The sequence below is a fragment of the Sus scrofa genome, chromosome 5 (genome assembly GCF_000003025.6).
Source record: "Sus scrofa isolate TJ Tabasco breed Duroc chromosome 5, Sscrofa11.1, whole genome shotgun sequence".
Taxonomy (NCBI): domain Eukaryota; kingdom Metazoa; phylum Chordata; class Mammalia; order Artiodactyla; family Suidae; genus Sus; species Sus scrofa.
Genome location: NC_010447.5, coordinates 87160624 through 87186501, shown reverse-complemented (window position 1 = coordinate 87186501; position 25878 = coordinate 87160624). Strand labels below are relative to the sequence as shown.

At 40.8% G+C, this 25878-nt stretch overlaps 1 protein-coding gene and 1 long non-coding RNA gene across 3 annotated transcripts in view; both read right to left on the bottom strand.

The window, feature by feature from the left end:
• The window catches only part of CDK17 (cyclin dependent kinase 17), a 102260-nt gene extending 95890 nt beyond the window's left edge, over positions 1–6370 (bottom strand). Inside the window, 1 exon segment of the mRNA XM_021092731.1 lies at positions 6279–6370. The gene's annotated coding sequence lies outside the window, so the exon portion shown is untranslated.
• LOC102162163 overlaps positions 11491–25878 on the bottom strand; it is a 52428-nt gene continuing 38040 nt past the window's right edge. For both annotated transcript variants that reach the window (XR_002344243.1, XR_002344244.1), the window contains exons 2-3: positions 19914–20075; positions 11491–12136 (exon numbers count right to left, since the gene is read on the bottom strand). This is a non-coding gene — a long non-coding RNA (uncharacterized LOC102162163). The remainder of the gene's footprint in view (positions 12137–19913; positions 20076–25878) is intronic.

Sequence of the window (25878 nt, the reverse complement as noted above, 5' to 3'; positions counted from 1 at the left end):
AGAGAATGGAATATTACTCAGCCATGAAAAGGAATGAAATATACCATTTGCAGCAACATGGATGGACCTAGAGATTATCACACTGAGTGAAATCAAAGAAAGACAAACTGTTTGCTACCACTTATATGTGGAATCTAAAAAACAATACAAAATTTATTTATAAAACAGAGACAAACTCATGGTTACCAAAGATGAAAGAGGGATAGATAAATGAGGAATATGGGATTAATAAATACATACCACTATGAATAAAACAGATAACAAGGATTTAATGTATAACACAGGGACTATATTCAATATCCTTCAATAACCTATAATGGAAAAGAAGCTGAAAATACGTGTATTTAATTGAATCACTTTGCTGCACACCTGCAACTAACACAATACTGTAAATCAACTATACTTCAGTTTATAAAAAGACAGACATATATAAATATAGAATGAATAATCGTTAGATTAAAATAGTGCAAAATTGAAAGTAGTAATTCAGATGAGGCATTCCAAAATCCTGACATATGAAAGTGGTAACATAAAAAGACAAATCTAAAAGATATTTAGAAAATAAAATTGATAAGATATGGTGTGACTGACTGGACTGGGGGAGGGAGACCTAATAGAAAAACAAAAGAAGCTGCCAAAGGTTTTGGCTTAAGTGACCTGGCTGATGGTGGTACATTCACTGTGGCTGGGAATGGAGGTAGGGGATAATAAGAGTTCAGTTCTGGAAAGAAAGCACTACGAGGCAATAATGTCAGAGAGAGCTAGAAGAGAACTCGGAAAAAAGGGTCTGGATTAGAAATAAAAGACATGGAGATTATTAGCACTTCAGTGATTATTTGGAACAAAGCACTAAATAGGGATAAGAATGCACAGGGAACAGGTAAAACATGAGAAGAGGGCCTAGGACAGAATATTCCAGACAACCAATGTTGCTATTATTTCATATATTACAATACTGCCACATTAAGGTATATTTTATAACATGTATAATGACTGATACAATGTTGACATAACAAATGCTTTAAAAGAACTTATTGATTAATCTCTGAAGTAATTGAAAAATCAAATTTATTAAGCATAATAAAGCCAGAGATAAAGGATCATTTCTTAAAAATAATTCAATAAGATGGGTTCGAAGGACCAAAGTCTGTTTAAGGAATCCAAAACTTACTTCAAAAATCAATGAAAAGTAAATCAACTATAATAAAAAAATTTTTTTTAAATCAATGAAAAGATCCTTCTCACCAGAAATAGCGGTACAAATCAATAATTAAAATACTAAAACCTGGAAGTATATTATACTTCAAAAAAGTTTATTTTATAGAATAATTAAAACATATATTAACAAATGAAAAGGTAACTATATCTGTATACATACAGATATAAAATTTATCTTCCTATGGCAAATTTTTCACCCATTATTGAAGCAATCTACATGGTATATTGGGCTGTCTTCTCTGTTATGGCATGTGCTCAAATAATGCAAACTAATTTTAACACACAAAAAATCAAAGTAACTAAACATAAAAGTAAACATGAAAATAAATATGCTTGTATCACAAGGATGAAAATAATTTTTTTTTGTTTGCTTTTCAGCATCCATATTTATTTTACTTTAGGCCAAAGAACTCTGATAAATTCATGATTAAAAATAAATCTATGTTGTGGGAGGTTGGGGTTATTAGCAGATGCAAGCTATTACATATGGAATAAACAACAAGATCTTCCTGTACAGCACAGGGAACTATATTCAATATCCTATAATAAATCATAACAGAAAAGAATAGTTTAAAAAGAATGTATGTATATGTATAACTGAATCACTTTGCTGTACAGGAGAAATTAAACAACACTGTAAATCAACTATATGTCAATAAAAATTTTAAAAATAAAAATGAAACTACAAATATTTCAATTGTCTTTCTAGCACTTTCAATTCATTTTGAGCTATATATTCTACGTTATACATTTTGTAGAGTTCAGTTTTTTTACATAGGAAAACTAATTAGAATTTAAATGTAATTTTGATGAGCTTTTTAATACACCATCTTTTAGATCTCTCTACAGCAGACACTTAACACTGATTTTTTAACATCACATCCCCATGGAGGCGGTGTAACATAGCGGTCTGAATGCCTAAACTGGAATCTCAGCTTCACTACAGAGAACCCTAGAGACAATTAACATAAGGCCTCAATTTCCTCATGTGAAAAAAAGGCACAATACCTTTATAATGGGCTTATTTTGAGGATTTAACAAAGTATCGGTGGCACAGTATCTAGTGAAAGAGGTCATTAAGTAAGATTAATTTCTTTCCAAAGCTTATGTCAAAAAATAATTTTAGAAAGAAGACTTTCGGGAGCAAGAACGTCTTTGCTTTTCCCAACATGCCATGGATCTGTAAACCTACCTCCTTAAATACAGTATTCAATGCCATATGTTACTGTAGACCACACCAACACTACTTACAGCAGGCACCTCATCTATTAGATCTACTGCTAGAGGTCCACTGATTTTCCAAGTCAGCCAACAGAGAGAAGAAAACAGGCTAGAAAAAGTAAGCTATGCTCAAATATGCTCAATACATCTTTCTAGTCCTTGGCAACTCCTCTTTTCATGTCAATATTTGAAGATATCAAAGTAACCACCAACTAAAAAACCTCGAACAAAAATAATGACAAAGAATTCACTAATGACTATAAGAATTCCTGGCTTATTGTAAATTTCTCAAAGAAATTATAAAAAAAAAAAAAAAGCCACTGTAATAGGTGCTCTCCCCCTCTTTAAACCTGGCAATACTGTAGGTTGAAAGCTACTAGGTTTAACTAGGTTTTCTATTGAAGGCAGGTTTTTACCTCACAAATACTGTGAGATAAAAACACATTTTAAAATGCCATAAACCTGTTCATCATTTCAAATGCAAAATGCTATAATCAGTTTACAAAATGCATTTTAAATAACTTTTCCATTTAAAAAAGTTTAAGCAAAATTACACATTCAAAATTCGAAGAACTCAAAAGACTTTCCTTCACATGTATGAAAGGAGGCAACTTTTAAAATAGACAAAATACTCTAGAGAATATTTTCATAAGCTGTATTTAACATACAATGTCTTTTTTCTACAATACAGCATATGTAGAAATGTATATTCAATGTAATTACGCATCATAGAAGTATAAAAGCTATAGAAAAGAATGCTATGACATGCTGTAATTTTTATTAGGACTAAAGAACAGTAATAAAGATTCAAAGTGTACCGTCTTATAGATATTCAGTACTATAAAAACACTAACAAAGAAAACAACAGAGCAAAAATTTTGAGTTCATAGATAATATTTTTTACTATTAAGGAACATCATCAGCTTCACTTCTGAACATCTCCCTCAGCAGCCATTATAGTTCCATTGTTCGCAATAAAATACTTGCAGTTTAATTAGTACTATCTCATTAATAATGGAAAAATAGAAAAATATTGCTGAAAATAAGAGAAAAAACAAAAGCTTTGACAGAGCAAATTATTTTATATGCCATCTCTTTCCACCATAATCACAGGACTAAACTAGTATCTGAAAACTTAATATATACACGGCCATTCTGCGCTACGAAGCAAATAAAATTTTTCCATTTTTTTCTAAAACCAATTGCACTTATTAGAGCAAGATTACTGGTGTATAAAGCTACTAATTGGATCGATACTATACATTAAATCAACTATTTTAATTTCATCTTTGTTTGCTGTATCTCTCTTTTTTCCTTTAGGTAATCAGAGTACATTTGGCAGACTACACTATTTCAAATATCTAACACCAAAAGTGACTCTTGGGGCCTGAATCCAAGGATAAGAATAAATCACACATTTTACAGCATCTTTCAGTAACAGGCAAATTAGGATATTAACAAGACTTTAATTCTTCATATACTCTTTTACTGATTGTAAAAGTAATGTGAAAATTTGAGAAATACAGAAATGTATTTTTATTCATCCATAAATCCTACCACTCAGAAATCTCTGATAATTTTTTGGTAGATTCCCTTCTGGTGAGAATAAAACTTCAAGTATCTAACTAGACATAAGAAAAAAAAATCCTAAGAAAAAAAATTTACATAAGAAAAAAATCGGTGTATCCTCAATATGGCCTTTTGATAAATGTTATATAAAATATTAATGACATAACCTATTAATTTTGCAGAGGTTAAAAAAATAGCTGTTAAGTGGTGAGGGAGGGGGAAGGAAGTCCCTCAATTCAGAGACTAGTCCCTAAACTGAAATCCCTTTTACAATTTTTACAGTGTCAACATTTAAATGGCAACATGCAGCAAGACAGGACTATTCTCAAAATACCACTGATAAATGGTAACATCCCTACATCAAACAGGTTTTACATTTCTTTCCATTCAATGTTTTTATTTACACTGTTAAAAAAATCAATGAATTATATTTGCAGAGTAATTTGAAAACAGCTTAAATTCAAATACTAACCTATTTCCTTTGAAGCCTAGCATTCAAACCATTAGGGTTTCTGGCCTAGGAGATAGTTTACCAGATAAAAGGTTACCAGTTTTACATTCCAGTAATCTCTTTCATATAAAAAAGAATATTCCTTAAAAATAGCCACAGTTTTTTCTTTTGTTCCAGCCCATTGTTTTTGGAAGTATGCAGAAGTTAGGAATACAAAGACGGAAACGACTTCATCAGTAAAGCATCATTTAATAAATAAATCAACTACTTAATCTCATAAAAGAACAAAACCAAACCAATAATATTAATGGTAGCAAAATTTTTTTTCTTAAAATTGGGTTGAACTTTATTTCTAATTTCAAGGAAGGCTCTCCTTGCAAGGCATCAAAATCTTAAAATCCCATTCATTTTCTTCTGTCCAAAGATAAAATAAGTCTAAAATACAGTGACTCAGATTTGTTACTTTGACCTTCTTACACAAGTGCCTTTTAAAAGAAATCCTTCAACAAAAACTCAAGAAATAATCACCAAAGTTTGAGGAAAGAATTATCTAAGTCAAGCATTTCCTGATAAATGACAGGTCTAGCGGCTGCCAGGGATACACACACTGCTGACCCTAGGAAGAGCCAAAACTCAAAACAAAAGTTGCCACTTCTGTATCTAAAAAAATCATTTGGCTAATAAGAGGTGATAATCCGTGACTAACGACGTGTCTTTGGTGGACACATTAATAAAAAGGAGGAGCGCCATGCATTTGAGCTAAACGCTTTTGCCATTTTCGCAGAAGAAAAGCTAATTGTTAATGGCCATGTGACATTATAAGATCCCAGAAAGGAAAGGGTGGGAGGAAGAGAGAGGAGTTCAAGGCAGTTCAGGGTCAGAACAAGCTCAGGCATCCTGTCATTAGCAAACGTTCCCCAAGCTGAAGGCAAAAGACTGCTTACTCGAAAAGGAGTGGGTGAGAAGTAGGGGGAGAACGAGGGGAAAACCACTGGCGACTCAATGTGGCAGGGAGGGGGTGATGCGCGGGAGAGAGTGTGGAGCTATCCAGCCGAGTCGGGGAGCAAAATCATCCCGCACAAAAACCCTGAGACAAGCAACTGCGGCGGAGATGACAATACTTGGCAGCCCCCCACCTGCCCCTCCCCGTCGGTTCTGGGGGTTTCCGACATCCCCTCCGCCTCTGCTCTTGACCGGCGCTCAGGGGTGTGACCCGCCAGCGGGAGGCTGCGCGGATCTTTGTCTCGGCCCGCTCCCCACGCGAGGGCTCCTCCTCCCCTCGCTCCCCACCCGCGCACACCCCCGGCGTCTCCAAGGAGCTGGAAACGCGGCCGCCGCCGCCGCCGCCGCCGCCTCGCCCACCTCCCGCGGACCTGAGCCCCTTCCTGCCCCTCGGGGCTGAGCCTCCCGTTCCCGCAGCTCCACCCCCGCCGAGGGGACCTTTATGCCGCGGGGGACTTTCTGCCTCTTCCCTTCCAGGGCCTCGCGGGGAGACCGGCCTCCCCCGGAGACCGAAGCGCCAGCAAGCACCGGAGGCGGAGGCGGCGGCGGCGGCCGGAGGCGCCTCCCGCAGAGGAGCCCGAGAGTCAGACACCCACACCTCACCCCACTGCCGGAAACGCCCGGGCGAGGGCGACAGGCACAAGCCACCCCCCTGCGACCCACCCACCTCTCTCAACTTCCCCGCGGGGCCTGAGCCCCCCGCGTCCCCACCAGCCGCCGGCCCAGGCCCGGGTCTCGGGCACGCTCCGGCCCCTCTCAGCCCCAGGTCGGCGGGTCAGGGGGGAAAGCCCCGCGCCACCGCCGGCCGCCAACTCACCAGCAAGTGCGGGGGCCGCGTCCTGAGACCAGGCGAGGCGAGGCGGGGTGCAGGCGGAAAGCAGCTCGGCCGACACCCGCGGCGACCGGATGCAGGTCCGGGTCCCAGCGGCCGGCAGACCCGAGGCGCCTCCGAGGCGCAGGCCTCCGCAGCAGCCGCCGCCTTCCAGCTCAAGCCGAGGGTCCGGAGCCTCCAGGAGGGGCCGCGGGTCCCTCACGCGTTGCCAAGCCCCCCGGACAACATGGCTCCCGAGCCGCCGGGCCGCGCGGGCCGCCCACTAATCCCCGCGGAGGAGCGCAGCCGGAGCCAGGCGGCCTGGGAAGCGCCGACGCCCGGCTGAGGCTGCCCGGCCGGACGCGGGCTCCTTCTTCCCCGGGGCCGGACCGTGAGGAGCTGAGGAGACGGCGGGCGGCCGCTCTCGCTCGCTGCGTGTGCGTCGCTTTCTCACTCGGCGGCTGCGGATTGACGCCTCCGCCTGTCCCCCGGGGGGAGAGCGAGCGAACAAGAAAAAAGACTTTTATTGAAACGATCCAACCAGCAGCGGCAGAGAAAGGCGACCGGCCGCGGGAGCTTCCCCCACCTCCGCCCGAGCCGCTTGCCGCGGGCAGCGCGACCCCTGCCGGCGGCGGCGGCGACGGCGGCGGAGGGGGCGGGGCCTCGAGGGCGGGGCGGGGTATCCCCGGGAAACCCCCCACCCCGAGGTGGGGCCTGGGTCTGGAGCCCCGAGCCCCGGGCCTCGGGGCGGCTGGAGGGGGTGGGAGGGGTGGGGAGACCCCACGTAGGTGAGAAGGTTAGGCACTGCCTGTCCACCGCGACTGGAGGAGAAATTATCTGAATAATCCCCCCCTTCATCTTCCACCCCCCAACAAAACAAAAACTGCTGCTGACATTATCCAAGTAATTATGTAATTGAGAGACCGTGGCCACGGTTCTCTGTTGGTTCTCTAGAGAGCTGGTGTCAAAGGACCTGCACTTGAGCTTGATTGCTGCAACTTTTCTCCTTTATTGTGGTTAGGTGAGGGGGTGGGTACCAGGGCAGCAGTCCCTCACACAGGCGGCATTTATTCATTTAAATTACCAACTTCTTTTTCTTATATTCGCGGCAATATACTAGGTCCTCAAAGCACGGAGCGTCTCTCTGGGGTGAAAGGTACTCCATAAACAGTTATACAAATCCGAGCTTTGAGAAGGGCAATGGAAGGTGCTCTGAGAACAGAAAGGAAGTACTGTTGCAGAGTTGGTTAGGTTGTGTTTTCTTGGAGGAGGGGAGCGGTGGAGAGGTTGGCCCAGTTTCTGTAAGTGTCTTTACTTTCTTCTTTCCCAGAGGCTAACAGCTAGTTCAGGAATGAACAGCAGAGTGAAAGTGAAGACAAACTGAAGTAATACTGACCCACATTTTTCCCACTAAGAAGGATAAAGGCAGAGTAAACACAAACAGAAACCCCTAGAGGGAGATAATGAGAGGATTGAAAAAGAATGGAGACCGGATGTAGACAAGCTAAACAAGAAAAAAAATTAAAACCACATAAAAGGCCTGGTGAAGTGAGATATAAATATTTGTCTACTGTAATACCCAGAAATAGACTTAATACATTTTTAATGCAATTTCAATCACATTATGTCCTAAGGACTTTTGACAATTATCTTCCTGGAGTCTTGGGTGAATCCTTTCTCCCTAAAAAGAATGCCTGACGACTTCTTTTATTTTGCTGGACCAAGTTGAGTGTATCTACTGTAATATCCAACAATCATACATTTCAGTCAGATTTCTCCATACCTCTAAAATTACTAGAGTCCATAAATCAACGTTTATGCTCTGAACATATTTAACACGTGCTTATCATAAATGAATTCAAATATATAACAAGCTTTCCTTTAGAATAAGTGGACTTAAAAAAAAACTTTAGTTGATGCTTTTTAGATTTATCCAAGTCAAAGAACTCTGTAACATGGCAAGAAACAGCATCGTTTAGAGATCTTCTAAAGTTGGAAAGACAGAAAAGTTGATATTTACAAAAGATGTACTTATATGCCAAGTATTTTTCACATACCTGCCTTATTTTTTTAAAAAAATCACGTCTTTTTTTTGGTCCCTTAGTAATATTAAAAGTCATGATAAAAGTGAGTTTACAAAAATGGCATCCTGAGTTTCCCATCAATAATTCCTCCTTCTGTCATTATTGGAATGATTCCTTATTCCACTGGAAATCAAGATTGTTCTAATTGCCCCATCTAAAGTTGCTAAAGAGCACCTTTGCCTCTTCCTACATCTTTTATTACTGTAATAAAGATTTAATAATTAGAACTTAAATGAGATTGTATCCATTTTTTTCCCATCAAAAAAAATTCACTGGCCGTTCCTAATGTGCCAGGCACTGTTCTAGGCGCTGAAGATACAGAAGTGAACAAGACCGAAGAGGTATGGAACTGTTTTCTGATGGTAGCAACAAGAAATAAACAAGTAACTTATTTAAGGAATTCATCACTCATAATCATGAGAAATACAATGAAGAAAATGAAGCAGTAATGGAAAAGAAATTGAGGGAAGGGACAGGAGCTGGATGCTGAGGTCAGGAAAGGCTTGATCATCAGTAGAGGCTAAAAGCCATGGGTTCTTTCTTTACATCACTCAGTTTACAATTCAGTCAAGAAAAGGTCACATGGGAGTTCCTGCTGTGGCTCAGTGGTTAAGGAACCCGACCAGTAACCATGAGGTTTTGGGTTCAATCCCTGGCCTCGCTCGTGGGTTAAGGATCCGGCGTTGCCGTGAGCTGTGGTGTAGGCCGCAGACGTGGCTTGGGTCCCACATTGCTTCGGCCGTGGCGTAGGCCGGCGGCTACAGCTCCTATTAGACCCCTAGCCTGGGAACCTCCATATGTCGAGGGTATGGCCCTAAAAGGAGAAAAGACAATTAAAAAAAAAGAAAGAAAAAGAAAAGTTCACATGAAGTAAGGAAAGAAGAGAAAGACAAATACCATATGACATCATTTATATGTGGAATCTAAAATATGCACAAATGAACCCATCTGCAAAACAGAAATAGACTCAGACATAGAGAACAGACTTGTGGTTGCCAAGGGGGAGGGGGAGAACTGGGAGACTGGAATTAGTAGATGCAAACTATGACATTTAGAATGGATAGGCAATGAGGTCCTCCTGGGTAGGATGGGGAACTATACCCAGTCTCTTGGGCAAGACCATGATGGAAGATAAGAAAAGGATGTGTGTGTATATATATATATGACTGGGTCACTTTGCTGTACAACAGAAACTGGCACAACATTGTAAATGAACTATACTCTAATAAAAAATTTTTAGAAATTAAAAAAGATCACATGAAAAAAGAAAATGTATTATTTACACACAGTGGAATATTATTCAGCCATTAAAAAGAAGGAAATGGTGCCACCACCTGCATGCCCAGGAGAACATTATGCTAAGTGAAATAAGCCAATCACAGAAGTATGAAGTATCTATATGAAGTATGACAAACAGTCAAATTCAGAAGCAGAAAGTGGAGGGATGATTGCTGGAGGGCGGTGGAAATGGGGAGTTGCTCATCAATGGGTGTAAGGTTTCAGTTACACAACATGCAAAAGTTCTAGAGATCTGCTGTACCACATTGTGCCTATAGTTAATGATACTGTAACCTTAAGAATTTAAGAGGGTAGATCTCTTTTTATCTTTTCTTATTGTAAAAAAAGAAAAGAAACATACATACAATCAAAATAATGGGTGAGTACACTTAGTTACTTTGTATTTTATTTTACTTTTTGCTTTTTAGGGCCACACCCACGGCATATGGAGGTTCCCAGGCCAGGGGTTAAATCGGAGCTACAGCTGCCAGCCTACACCACAGCCACAGCAACACCAGATCCAGGGCTTGTCTGCAACCTACACCACAGCTCATGGCAAGACCAGATCATTAACCCCACTGAGCAAGGCCAGGGATGGAACCCGATCCTCTGAGCCACGATGGGAACACCCCCACTTAGTTACTTTTTAAAATTGATTTAAAATTCACGTATCATGTTTTTGTCATGTTGGCCTTTTTTCTAGGTTGCAATATAGACTTTTTTAACTTTGTAAAATAAAGTTGAATTATAAAGTTACTTAGAGCATTTCCCAAAGTGTGGTTAATGGATATCCCCTAGAGCTTAGTGGGAGCGGAAATGTTGAGAAGGACTTAAAGATCAGTTCAACTACTTTATCTTTTGGAAATTCACAATGCTCATTTACATATTAAAAACTCTGACACGTCCTGAGATTAAAAATATTTTTTTCTCTATTGAAACGAGTGGATCCCAAAATGTTGACTTAGCTTTATCACAGGACATATACGAAAATAATGAGACACATGTTTACTCATGAACTCAGTTTGGGAAACTGCTTTCTTGAAGCATGAAGCATTTTCTTTTCAGCCACAGGAAAGGGGGCACTGGCAGGGGAGAATTTGAAGGCCGCTGAAGTTTGGACAGAGAGAGTAGAAGGGGTTGGAGCCAGAAAAATCTTTTCTGTGATTCACACTTTGACAGTGACATAGCCTGGGGAACAAATGTGAAACATAAATAGATAAGATATGGAAAATAGACACTAAGCTGGTTTTCAGTTGCTCTGTATCAGTGGTTCTCAAACAACAGCCTCTAAACCCGCAGCAGCAATATCACCTGGGAATTTCTTAGAAATGAAAGTTCTCAGGCCCCACCCTATACCATCAAAATCAGAAACTCTGGGATGGAGCCCAGCAAGCTGTTTTAACAAGCCCTCTGGGAGTCCACTGCACGAGAAAGTTTGAGAACCACTGCTGTACCAACACCAACACATAATTTATCTACAACATAATTTTCTACTTATATGAATTTCTGGGCCATTCCCAATTATTAATCATTGTAGAGTTCCCTGGTGGGTTAAGGATCCAGCATTGTCACTGCTGTGGCACAGATTTCATCCCTGGCCCTGCAAACCATGGATATGGCCAAAATAATAATAACTGTAAAAAAATTCTTAAAGAAATTATTTAACTTACCAAATTGAGGAAAGGTTTTTTGTCCATTCTCTTCCTTATTTTGCTTGGCTGAACCATAGAGTCAATCCATTTTTTCCCAGCAAGAGTGGAGCAAATCAAGCTAAAGGCAGCAATCAACTATCTTCCCCCATGTCGATTGAGCAAAATAATTTTACATTTGGTAGAAGTGAAATTATAGGTAAGAAAGTCCTTTCAAATGATTTATTTGAACCTGCTTTGAAAACAAAAGCACTAGCCTCACCCAAACTTTTATTTTTTACAAATATTTTTACCATTACAACATCTGCAAAAGAGCTTGATATCATTGCACAATGATTCAGATGTAGCTCATCACTTTGTAGAGAATTAATTTACAGAGTCAGATCTATCTAAAATCATTATTAGAATATCTCCATGGACATACAAGTTAACAGATTTGGGGAGGGAAACTTCTTCCTTGTCTACATCTAAATGTTCGGATTTGCAATATTTGAAATACTGGATTGCAATGTAAGGCGCTGATAGACAGCATCCAAGATATTTGGTACAATCCAGGCAACATTATAAAAAGCTTTCAGGCAAGTGATATCAGGTGTCCTTACAAAGGAAATCCAGAAACCAAACTCAGTCTTGGCAGTTAAGGAAGACATAGTTTTCAAACATTTTGTTTTAAAGTCAAGTCATTCTCTAGTTGTTGACAAAATTGCTTAGTTTTTTTGGTCTCCAGAGTGTTAGTCTCCAGCTTCCAGAAAGGCTTCACAAGGCTCTATTAAGAGACTAAGAAGGGATTCAATCATCTTTCTTTCTCTTTCTTTCTGTTGTGATATTAACTGTTCTTAATTAGATTGATGGTCTGGAAAAAAAAAAAAGCAGAAGTGGGCTGTTAATCAAATAAAATACATTCAAAGCTTATCTAAGCTTTCTGAAAAATGAAGCACAACATGCAGACACCTAAGATTTAAAAAATTCCTCCCCCCTTTTTAAAAAAAAACCTGGTTGAAAAGTTGGTGCTAGGGCAGCAAGTTTTTTCCCTCTTAAGCATGTTAAGAAGGAAGATGTGGCAATTAACCATTTTTCCCAAGGGCTTTCGGAAAGATTATTGACCTTTTTTCATCTTTTAAAAAATGAAAGAAGAGAGGGAGTAGCAAAGGCCTTTTGATTTTGTCATCTTGAAATGTGGCCCAGTGATTGGCTTTTAGGGAAGTTTATCAGACCGATTTGCAGATGTGACCCTTCTAGTCTTTAGCTGATAGTTCGGAAGGGCAAGTTTTTCTGTACATTAACTTGGCCTTGCCAAGCCACCAGGACCCTGGGATCATTTTAGAGTTGATATGACCTGTGAAGAGGAGACTAGAGAAAGTGGGCGGCATTTAACATGGGAAAAATTACAACTGAGGAAGAGGAAAAAGTCAAGAAAGGCAAAAAGCAGGGGCAGAGGAAAAGGAGAAGAATTAAGTCTATTAACGTAATTTTATTTCAGCAGTAAGGAAGCCACAAATGTTACTTAGTATTAAACTTCATGTAATAGAAAGAAAGACTAGAAAAACACCAGGCTAAGCAGCCCTGAAGCAGTATTTCAAAGGACCTGAGCTTTGCAATCAAGTGATTGAATGGGAGTCCTAGCTTTGCCACTGTGAGATTTTGGCTGGTTGCTTCACTAAGAGTTTCCTCATGTGTAAAATCAGGAGCACAACATACCTGCCAGGTGGTAGGGGTTAAATGAGATAATGAATGCAAAGCACCTGTATCATGATTTTTCCTTTTTATAAGTGACATAAACAGCAATTTTTTCCTTTTTATAAGTGACATAAACAGCAATTCAAATAATGTCTGTAAAAGAGGGATTTCCTGGTTGGTATAACTGCAAAGACCAGGGGTGGTGCAGGTTTCAGAGACCTCTTACCCAGCAAGGCCACACGATGTCATCATGACCTGGTTTCTCTCCTTCCTTTGGTTCTGCCTTTGGCAGCCTTTAGGTCAGAAGATGTGTAACTCTAAACGTTCCGGTTCCAGCCTTGCAGAAAAGCGGGAGCAACATCTCCAGGAGCACAAACATTAGCTCTCATCGGCCCAGCTTGAATCCATAAATGGCACTGTGGCCAAGGCCAGTTTGAGTGGTTGGTCACAGACGCCCTATCCTTAGAGCCAGCGTGGTATTTACTTTCTCTGGATCCCATGCGCTGAGAGGATGGGAAGAGAGGTGCTGCCCTCTTCCCATCCTCTCAGTACAAAATGGGGGTACTCTTTCTATAAGTAGCGTGGTGGATGCAGGGCATCCCCTTAATTAAAATGCAAAAGGCCAGGGATGAGCAGGCTTGATCATTAGCTGGATCCAGGGCAGTCCGCCTCAGAGCGCTCCATCTCTCGGCTGGGCTTCAGCCTCTGTTCCTACCTCATTCTCTCATGCTTTCTGTTCAAGGTCACTGGCTTCTCTAAAGGAAAGGCTGTTCTCTCAGAAGATTCCAAGGAAGAACTCTAATTGGTTCAGCCTGGGTCGGATGTGTCCCCTTCGTAGTCAGGAGAGTCCCACCAGACCACATGGAGGGGGAGACGTAGCTGCCCAGGGAGCAGGAGTGGGCTGGTAACAGATGTAAGAGGAACGCGGTACAGGCCAGTCAAAAATCACAGGTGTCCACTCTACTTGGGTAAATGCCAAGGGTGTCATCAGAAATTACAAATCAGAGAAAGTAAGTTTGGTGTGGAAGGCAGGGGGAACCAAGAGTTGGAGTAAATGAATGAATACGTGAATAAACAAATTGTGGTGTATATATATATTTTTTTGGGGGGGGGTCTTTTTGTCTTTTGAGGGCCGCACCCACAGCATATGGAGATTCCCAAGCTAGGGGTCTAATCAGAGCTGTTGCCACCAGCCTACGCCACAGCCACTGCAACGCCAGACCCAAGCTGTGCCTGCGACCTACACCACACAGCTCACGGCAATGCCAGATCCTTAACCCACTGATCGAGGCCAGGGATGGAACCTGCAAACTCCTGGTTCCTAGTTGGATTCGTTTCCGCTGCGCCACAATGGGAACTCCAAATTGTGGTAGGTTTATACTCGGCCTAGGATTCTACTCAGCAATAAAAGGGATAAATTGCTTATATATGCAACAACATGGATGAACCCCACAATAATTATGTTGAATGAAAGAAGTCAGATAAAGTTCCTGTCTTGGTTCAGTGATTAACAAACCCGATTAGTATCCATGAGGATGCAGGTTCAGTCCATGGCCTCACTCAGTGGGTTAAGGATCAGGCATTGCCGTGAGCTGTGGTGTAGGCCGGCAGCTGTAGCTCTGATTCGACCCTTAGCTTGGGAACCTCCATATGCCGTGGGTGTGGCCCAAAAAAAAAAAAAAAAAAAAAATCAAACAAGAGTACCCTTGCTTATTTCCATTTTTATAAAATTATAGGAAATGCAAACTAATCTACAGTGATAAAAAGCAGATAAGTGCCTGGGCCTGGGGGAGGAAAAGATTAAAAGGGGCATGAGGACATTCATAAGGATGATGTGTTCTTTTTTCTTTATTTTCTTTATTGTGGTGAGTTTCATGCCTGTGTGAAAACATTAAATTGGACACTTTAAATATGCGCGGTTTATTGTATGTTAATCATAACTAAATAATACTCTTTAAAAAGGGAGAGAAAATGTACTCCAAAACATTATCCTGTTTAATAGCATTCGAAACGGTTACCTCACCTGTCTGTACACGTCTGAATTTTCCAACGGTGTTATAAATGCAGGCTTTCTGTGAGTATATCTATATAGAACTCACATCACTTAACTCATAGGTAGTTTCTAGCCTCAGGGTCAATGAAAAGATTAATTAAAGCTACAAATAAGATTATATTTTTCTCCATGCTGAAAAAGAGTGTAGCAGTGGGCAGCTGTGAGTCATGCCCATATAAACCTACCTGACCCTGAATAAAATATTGACCCGCAGAGTTCCTGTTGTGGCGAAGCGGAAACGAATCCAACTAGGATCCATGAGGATGTGGGTTCGATCCCTGGCCGTGATCAATGGGTTAAAGATCCAGTGTTGCTGTGAGCCATGGTGTAGGTCACAGATGCGGCTTGGATCTGGTGTTGCTGTGGCTCTGGAGTAGGCTGGCAGCTGTAGCTCTGACTCGACCCCTAACCTGTGAACTTCCATATATTGTTGGTGTGGCCCTAAAAAGCAAAACAAACAAACAAAAATTGACCTGGTAAATCGTTACTTATTTATTTATTTGGTCATCCGCATGCACCATAGCAGCAACAATTGCTGGATCCGTAACCCATCGTGCCACAAGAGAACCCCTAGACTCTCGAGAACATGTTTTAAAGTAGATGGTCAGAGGCAATGAATGTCAACACCCTTCACCTTCTCTCTCCACCTCTTCAATGTGAAAAGAATCCAAACTATTGCTCTTAGAATGGATTTACAGTGAGATCCTGCTGTGTAGCACAGAGAACTATGTCTAGATACTTACATCGCAACACAACAATGGGAGGAAAAATTATGTATACATGTATGTGTAACTTGTCCCCATGCTGTACAGGGGAAAAAATTTTTTTGAGATATTGTTTATTTCATGTTTTCTGAATATACACTTCCTGTTTTTATTGTCCTGAAATGTAGATTATCTGTGCAATTGAAGGTGCTTTTCCTCAAGGCAGGGAGAAGCTTGCTATTGGGCAGGACACCTGTGTCTTTCCATCCCTGAAACTCAAGCCGTAGGTGGATCACAGTTAGAACTGCTTTTCATAGCTCATAACAGTTACCTATCTTCAAATTCTAGTTTGATCAGAAGGCATCAGAAGTGCTAACTATTTCAGTATTACCTCTCACACACCTAGGAAGGCAAAGGCATTTTACAAAGGCTGCTTCCTTCCTTCACAACTTTCTATCCACTATTAGGAGTAAATGGAGTCAAATATTCCAGCCCTCTTTTTTTTTTTTTTTTTTTTTTTTCTTTTTTTAAAGGCCACACCTGTGACATATGGACGTTCCCAGGCTAGGGGTTGAATCAGAGTTGCAGCTGCTGGCCTATGCCACAGCCACAGCCACACTGAATCCAAACCGCATCTGCGACCTACAGTGCAGCTTGTGGCAATGCTAGATCCTTAACCCACTGAGCAAGACCAGGGACAGAACCCCCATCCTCACAGAGACAACGTTGGGCCCTTAACCCACTGAGCCATAATAGGTACTCTCTAGCCTTCTTTTATTTTGCATAAATTTTCACAAGAATTTTAGCATGAAGCAATAGAAAGACTACAGGATTCAAGGTGAAATGATTTAGATCTTAGCTCCACTATTTGTTGTAAGACAGTAAAATCTTCCTGAGCTTCAGTTTCTTCATATGTAAAATGGGCATATCTCATGGGATCTTTCATGAGGATGCAAGAAGCCACATATAAAAAGTGCCTAATACAATATTTGGCACTGAACAGGCAATGAATAAATGTTAGCGTTCTCCCTTCCACTCCTGCACACCATGACTATAAAAGTCATGGAAAAAATGCCTTGATGAAAATGCATCTAGGAAGGCAGAAATCTAAGTTTATAATGCTCAAGAGAAATAATTTGTCTTCTAAGAAGAGGATCCAAAATATTTAGAAAAAAGGAATGGAGATAAACATTTTTTTTTTTTTTTTTTGCTGGAAGATGAGCAGCTCCATTTAGGAAAGAATTAGATGTTTATATCCTAATGAATTTCATTACAAGTATTAACATTCAGAAGGTGAAGTATCAGCGATAGTTATTATGAATAAAATACACGTACTTTGTGACCTGTAAAGATCTTCCTGTAAGGGGAATAAAACACATGAACATAGATTCTTATGTTTCTACTTTTTATACCTTGTATTTACAAGTACAATTATAAAACAACATATTCTATCAGAGATACACTAGCAATTTTAGGGTTAGGAACTAGAAAAGTTTTCCAATTTGCATATTTACTTTGTGTGTGTGTGTGTGTCTTTTGTCCTTTTAGGGCTACACCAGCGGCACGTGGAGGTTCCCAGGCTAGGGGTTGAATTGGAGCTGTAGCCACCGGCCTACGCCACAGCCACAGCAACGCCAGATCCGTGCCGTGTCTGCAACCTACACCACAGCTCACGGCAATGCCAGATCCTTAACCCACTCAGCAAGGCCAGGGATCGAACCCGCAGCCTCATGGTTCCTAGTCGGATTCGTTTCCGCTGCGCCACCAGGGGAACTCCCATATTTACTTTTCAATGATCACTTCATTCAAGTATTTCTCCAACCAATATGTGTTTGGTGTCTACAATGTACCAGGGACTGTGAGGAGTAGAAACATAACAGGCAATGCCTTCGACCTCAGAGGGCTTAGTGTCCATCGGGGGGAAAAAAGGCCTGGTCATAACGCAAAGAACTAAGGGCATGAGAGAAAAGTCTGACTATGCTGCTCAGGGGAGGAAGAGGATTTCTAGCTGGGAGAAGTGGAGGGAGTAAGAAATCAAGGTAGTTTACACTCTTACAGAAGATCCATCAACAAGCACTTATTGGTGACTAATTAGGAGCACTTATTGGTGACTAATTAGGAGTGTGGCATTGAGTGCTATAGAGAATGCAGAAGTACCTTTGGTGGTAATCCTTGGCACAACATGTAGTCCAATGGCATATCCTAGCACCAGGAAGAATTTGAAGGTAGGCAGGCTCTCACTGCGCCTTCTATAAATTTCAATATATTTATTTCACATGCCATCGCTTGTTAATATTAATTCAATTGTTAGTAGTAATCCAATCTCAAAGAAACCAGCAAATCTGTGACGTGTGGAGACAAAAGGCAGGTGTTTTTTTTTTTTGTTTTTTTTTTTCATACCAGTGATTGGATAAAGAGATGATGGAAAAAAGAGAGAAATCAGGGCATTTTGAAATAGCCTCTAGTCCTTTGCCAAACTGTGGCTGGGCCATGCCATTCTTTAGGAATCTTGTCTGCATGGCAGTATTTGAAAATTAAAAATTTTAGCTAGGAGTTCCCACTGTGGTGCAGTGGAAATGAACCTGACTGGTATCCATGGCAGCTGTAGCTCCAATGCGACCTCCACCCTGGGAACTTCCATATGCAGAGGGTGTGGCCCTAAAAAGCAAAAAAAAAGGAAAAAAAAATTCGATTCCTTATTTGGTTTCTACCTAGGCATTTGTTTTTGGAGAATAATATAGTTATGACTGTAGAGTCACGTACAATTTTTGTCTAGCGTTTACACAGAGCCAGATGAAGATGAGTACTGGAAAGCTTAAGCATTTTCTTTCACGACAGACGTATACTATAAATCTGAACCACGACTCGCAAAGACACATGTACACTCCAATGTTCATTGCAGCACTATTTACAAGAGCCAAGACATGGAAACAACCTAAATGTCCATCGACAGAGGAGTGGATCCAGAAGATGTGGTACATATACACAATGGAATATTACTCAGCCATCAAAAAGAATGAAATACCAGCATTTTTAGCAACATGGATGGACCTAGAAACTATCATGCTAAGTGAAGTCAGCCATACAATGAGACACCAACCTCAAATGCTTTCACTGACATGTGGAATCTGAAAAAAGGACAGACGGAACTTCTTTGCAGAACAGATGCTGAGTCACAGACAATGAAAAACTTATGGTCTCCGGAGGAGACAGTTTGGGGGGTGGGGGGATGTGCCTGGGCTGTGGGATGGAAATCCTGTGAAATCAGATTGTTATGATCATTATACAACTACAGATGTGATAAATTCATTTGAGCAATAAAAAAAAATCTCCAAATTTATAACCTTCAGAAATAAATTTTGTTTTCATTTACCTTGTAAAGCCATTAACTGTGAAGTAATCTATTTCTTCCCCTAGAATGAAATTTCCAACTTTCCCATCCAAAACAACCTCGCTCCCCAAGTTTGGCATGAGCATTTTTCAACTTTTTCATCTGAGAAACGGTGTTCGTCCCTTTGCATCTGATTCACGCCTTCTGCTGTCATACAAATTGTATGTCTCAGCTTTTTTTTTTTTGCAAGTCACGTACTTCCAACTCAGATTTAGGCATGTCTGTATGGCTCACACAGTGACACCCAATCCAGCAATACACAACAGGCTCAAACTATACCATGATCGAGCCTGAGGGGGAGTAATCTGTTTTATTTGGAACAAGAAATAAATTGGAAGGAAACATAGCTTGAAGACAGACTTTGAAGATAACAGAGGAAGGACAGATGAGAAAATTATTAAGGTTTTTAAGGGTTTTCTCTTTTTCTTAAGAATATAAAAATGTTAATTAAATGTTACATTTACCCATTGCCTTTTTGGCAAATGCTCTACAAATTATAATAATATCACAAAAGGTTCAGAAAAGAAATGAAAGAAAATCACCTGTAACTCTTCAACTCTGACAGTAACTTTGATATTGTGTGGTATCTCTCTAGTCTTTATTTCATATTCATATATTTTTAATACTGTGCAGGTAATGTTGTATCATGTTCTTCATGCTGGTTCCTGTGGTCTTTATGAGTATCCTATTTATTAGACACTCTGTAACCTGCATTTCGTGGGCCCTCCTGACCTCTCTGCAAAGTGTTCTCCAAAATGTGCTTGGGAGTCGCCGCCAGGAATGGGCGCCTCGCTTGAATTCCTACCTGTTCAGCGGTCACATGTTTTCTTTAATACACCACCATGTTTTCAGGCAAGCTGAGTCTTCAAAAACTGATGTTTCCTCCGCCATCATCTTTCTTGGATACCATGGACTTTTGTTTAGCCTCTCAAATCACCCACCTGATTTCACTCACTGCTGCTCCACCCTAAGGAAGAGGAGAAATTAGCAACAGATGCCCTTAGGGTTCCCTAGAAGTAGGCACACATTTTCCCCCAAACTACCTCTAAACAGAGCACTTTTTTTTTTTCTTTTTTTGCCCACCCAGCTCCCAGGCCAGGGATCGGATCCCTGCCGCAGTTGTGACCTACACTGAAGCTGCAGCAACGTTGGATCCTTAGCCCATTATGTGGATCCTTAGCCCGCTATGTGGGGCTGGGGATTGAACTTGCATCCCAACACTCCAAAGATGCTGTTTACCCCATTGTGCCACAATGGGAATTCTTTTTTTTTTTTTTTTTTTTTTTTTTTTTTTGTATTTTCCGGGCCACACCTGTGGCATATGAAAGTTCCTAGGCTCGGGGTCAAATTAGAGCTAAGCCACCAGCCTGCACCACAGCTCACGGCAGTGCTGGATCCTTAACCCACTGAGTGAAGCCAGGTATCGAACCGAGTCTTCATGGATACTAGTTGGGTTTGTTACCTCTGAGCCACAATGGGAACTCCAGGAACCCCAATTTAAGAAAAATTCTCAAACTCAAAACAGTTCATTGAATAAAAAGACACTAAATTAGATGTGAAAAATGATGTGACTTCCTATATTTGCAAATGAAATAGCTTTAAGTTAGCTTTTCCGTATTTTTCTTTTTAAAGCAAAGGGTCCATTTCTGCATAGGGCTACAAGATGTTCATTCCAGAATTCACTAAACTCTCGTGTAAGCTCACTGCTGTAGACTGAATGTTTATGTCCCCCTCAAATTCACATGTTAAATCCTAACCCCCAGTACAATGGTATTAGAAAGTGAGAGCTTTGGTAAGTGACAGAAGAGTCACTTGGGCTCATGAGAGTAGAAACCTTATGATTAATGCCCTTGTATAAGAAACCTCAGGAAGCCTCCTTGTCCTTTCTGCCTTGTGAGGACGCAGTAAGAAGAAAGATGTCTATGAACCAGAAATGGGCTCTCATGAGACTCCAAATCTGCCAGCACCTTGATCTTGGACTTCCCAGCCACCAGGACTGCAAGAAGTAAATGTCTGTTGTTTCTAAGCCACCCTGTCTGTGACACTCTGAGCACCCCAAACAGACTAGGACAGTGTTACATAGAGAATTCAAACAATGGCAGAATGACATAGCAGGAAAAACGAGTGTTTGGGTTTAGAGAATAGAGACACACCCTGGTGAAGCCTGGTGTTGGATATTTAAGATGCTTAAGTCTGCTAGTGGACTGGAAACCAGGACATCTGTCATTAAAGAAGAAAAACAGGCACGAACAAGATGGAGTAGGTGGCAGATGGATTTCCCAAACAGCCAGCAATCAGTGCAGGTCTAGACAGGTTGGAGAGGAAGGTTGGGAAAGTCCGATAGTAACGCATTTGGAACAAAAGCTTTCATCTTCACAGTTTTGTTGGTTGGTTAGTTGGTTGTTCTGCTTTGTTTCCAAAGAACTTTCTTATGTGACTGTGGGATGTTCCACTGAAGAAATTTAATGGCAACATAGCACGGTGGCCTTTGACATAAGAGGGCTGGACTCAAATTCCAGTTCTAACACTCAGGCAATTATTTCAACATTCTGGAATCTCCTCTTATTCACCATAAAACGAAGTGACTGTATTAGACCCATGGTTCCTAACTATTTTGGGGAGATGGTGTCATTCACCTCCTTGGAGCTGATGAAAGAAAAGGATTATTATCTCATATAAATGCACATAACTATCCCCTCACATTTGGGCACACACTTAATTTTATCACATTAGAAACTGATTTTCTTCACAAAGGAAAAAAGCTACCAAGAATTTTCCTTCTCTTCTTATTGATTCACATAAATGAAGTAATTTGAAATAACTCCAAAGTGTGTGGAAATACAAAATAACAAAATTAAAATTCTTCCCCAAAGCAGATTTAAATGAGAAGGCTACCATCATTTGACTTGGAGAAATTATGGAATTGTCTTTAGGTCACAATGTTTGTCGTTTGTGCTCTTCTACCCATTTTGACTTTTAATTTTGATAGCAGCAAATGAAAGAAAGCCCCAATTAACAAAGTAGGTTGCAGCAAATGGGCAGGCTTGCTAAGACCTATATTGATTTCTCTGGGACTCTTCGTGCTGATACCGTCACATCATTTCCTCTTTCCTTGGGTCAATGAATTTGGTCATCTTTGCAAAGTCTGAATCATCCCTGCGGTTGATGTCAGCAAGAAAACGAGTAAAATCCACATTTCAATTTTAAAGTCAAATGAATATAACTAACTTTTGGAGAAGCTCTGCAGCATTTCCAGGTGCCTGTAGATTTCTGCCTTGTGAGCAACTGACAAGTTTCATCACTCCGGACTGGAGCAGGAGACTCTCCTCCAGCCTGGGAAAGATTGTGCATATTTGTCTGTTTCCAAACGTCTCCCACAGTGGCAACTTGGCCAAAAGGGCTTGTGGGATTTTTTTTTTTTTTTTTTTTTTTTGTGTGTGTATGTTTTGGTTAGCTTCCAAAATGGTATTCTCAGGACCTTACACTGGAAAAAAAAAAAAAAAAAAGGTAAGGAAAAACAAACCTTACCTTATTCGCTTGATCAAATACATCAAAACCATAAATGACTTTTTCTCTGTGGAATTATTTTAGGAGAGAATACCAAAGAATAATATTCTGCTTCCATTGCTTGATAAAAATTCCTTTAAATCCCAATAAGTCAAATCCCTGGGTCTGGAGAAATTGATGGCTTCTGTGGCAACAGGCAGGATTCTTCAGGACTATTGGCAAAGGCTTTGATGCCCATGCAAGGTGATGTAGAAAGCTGTGACTCATGGTGACGTGTTTTCTTCATCAAGGCAGAAAAACCACATGTGTTGCCAAATACTGCACGGGCACCGTAGTTCCAAAATTTTGTTTGCAAGAGGAGTTTTTACTTGAAGAAGTAACTCTTTACCATTTCAAGTAATTTCAGGCCTTTGAGGTTTCCAAATGGGGCTCATAATGTTCTTTAACATTTTTTCCGACACATATTTGACAGACAATAGAAAGTGACTGGCACTTTTTTCCTGAAGAGAATGGCATAATGGCAAATTTCTCTGAAATAACAGATGAAATGTCAGTAAATCCAGGGCAGAGTATGTCATTTGGCAAAGGCACCGATTCCATATTATTCCTTTATTCCAAGCCATAATTTAACTTGACCATTTAAAAGCCCAAGGTTTGTGTGCGGCTTCTTTTGCCTAGCATTGCCTAGCATTGCCAACCCTTCAGACAGGAAATGTTGGGGTAAATGCAGGCTTTTGGAAAATTCCAGCCTTTCCAAATTGAGTCTTCTCAAAATAAAACCAAATAACAACAAAACCATCTCATTGTCTCATGTGTTTTCAGGGTAGAGAGATACAGAGGTGTTTCTTTAGCTCTTTACCTATTGGCTGCCGTGAACCAGAATCATAGTGCACAGTAAGCAATCTGGCTTTCATAGCCCCTGATAATAAAGCAAGGCGGAGTTCCTTTGTGGCTCAGTGAGTTAAGGATCTAGAGTTGTCGCTGTGGCATGGGTTTGATTCCTGGCCAGGGAATTTCCGTATTCGGCTGCCATGTGTGCAGCCAAAAAATAATAATAAGAGCGCAATGCATATCAAACCAAAGGATGCCAGGTATGTTTCCAATCTTTTCTCCCACAGCGGCAACTTGGGAGAAGCACTTTTTTTTTTTTTTTTTTCAATTTCAGCTGGATGCACTATAAACAGATAATCATCAATATAATGTCAGGAATAATTTTAATGCTTAATGATTGGGTTTGGAGGGCAAAATTAAGAGTTATTGCTTCTTTCCTCCTACTTTCCAAATTTTCTGTAATGCTATTACATTATTTTTAGCATATGAATTACATTAAAATGAAACAGAGGTTCCCTGGTGGTTCAGCAGGTTAAGGACCTGACCTTGTCACTACTGTGGCTCTGATTGCTGCTGTGGTTGGGATTTGACCCGCAGCCCCAGAACTTCTGCATGCTGCAGGTGTGGCCAAAAATAAATAAATAAATAATAAAATAAAATAAAATAGTATGTTGGCAAAAATGAGACTTGCAGAAGTCAAAAAGATCATATGCTGCTTAGATATGAGAGCAGATACTTTCAGAATATCTTAGCTGTAACTAACTGGGCTAGCTGTTTCACATATATTACCTCATGTGTTTTTCATAATAATTCTGTGAGACAGGTACTATTAGTGTCCTCATGTTACAGATGAAGAATCAAACTCAGAAAGAATAACCAACTTGCCCAATGACACACAGATAGTGGCTGAGCCAAAATTTCAAAGTATGTTCCTTTAGCTCCAAAGCCTGTGCTCTTAATTACTACACAAATGTGAAGGAATCAGAGACATAGTGAGAAAATACATATGGAGTTCCCGTCGTGGCTCAGTGGTTAACAAACCTGACTAGGATCCACAAGGATGTGGGTTCGATCCCTGGCCTTGCTCAGTGGGTTAAGGATCTGGCATTGCCCTGAGCTGTGGTGAAGGTCGAAAACTCAGCTCAGATCCCTTGTTACTGTGGCTGTGGTGTAGGCCGGCAAAAAAGAAAGAAAGAAAATACAGATAAGCAGAATTCTTAGCTGAAGGGTAAATATGGGGTTTTCACATGAGGGAGATTAATCTAAAGAGAAATGAATAAAAGTATCTTTGGAGAAGGTAGCATGTTTACAAACAAATTCAGCTCCCTTTACTCCTAAATCTATCCTCCCACACTCTTCTGACTTGTGACTTTAGCCTCCACAATTGATGTTTATCAGAAACAGAGTCCCCCTTCACAATCCACTTCCCTAAAATTTTCTAATAAGGGAGGTCAGTAGCACAGTGGGTTATGGATCTGGCATTGTCACTGCAGTGGCTTGGGTTGCTGCTGTGGCACGGGTTCAATCCCTGGCACAACTGCTGTGGCGTGGGTAGTGGGCACCTCAGTTAATGTCCGTTGACTGATAAAATACTGAAAGAGGCTTTGTAAGACTTACCAATTTGGCAGACTCTAATACCCAGCAATTTGTTGAAATTGTGCTGCGGCAGAAATATTTAGATAAACTTGGTTGGTTACTCCCCACTACCTCATCCCATCAACAACACAGAGGTGACAATGGACCATCTTGCAATCCTTTTTTTTTTTTTTTTTTTTTGTCTTTTTGCCTTTTCTAGGGCCACTCCCCATAGCATATGGAGGTTCCCAGGCTAGGGGTCTAATTAGAGCTGTAGCCGCCGGCCTACACCACAGCCACAGCAACTTGGGATCCGAGCCGCGTCTGTGACCTACACCACAGCTCACTGGATCCTTAACCCACTGAGCGAGGCCAGGGATCGAACCCGCAACCTCATGGTTCCTAGTCAGATTTGTTAACCACTGAACCATGACGGGAACTCCCCATCTTGCAGTTCTTGTGAGACAAAACCTTTGTTTCATCAAGCACATGCCTCAATTGTGCAGCTCTTATTGGTGCTGACTCTAGCACATCTCCCAGTCTCTTCTGTCTCTTGATTCTTTTTGCAACCATTTTATGCCATCGTCCTCTTCTCTTTAGAAAGATTTTTTTTTTTCTGTTTCCCTTGGCCATACTAAAATTTATTCATTTGAATCCTCACTGCTTTGATAATAAGCTACAGTTAATTTGTGCTTTTTCTGTTAACTACTTCCAAAATGAAAGAGAAAGGTCAAATTTTCTTCTCAAACAATTCTTTTGCAAGCCCCTAATTCTCCCCAAGCCCCTAATCATATTATCAGGTAATCTTAGTGACAAATAAGCAAAACATACTATGCTATAGAAGTGCAAATACTCTA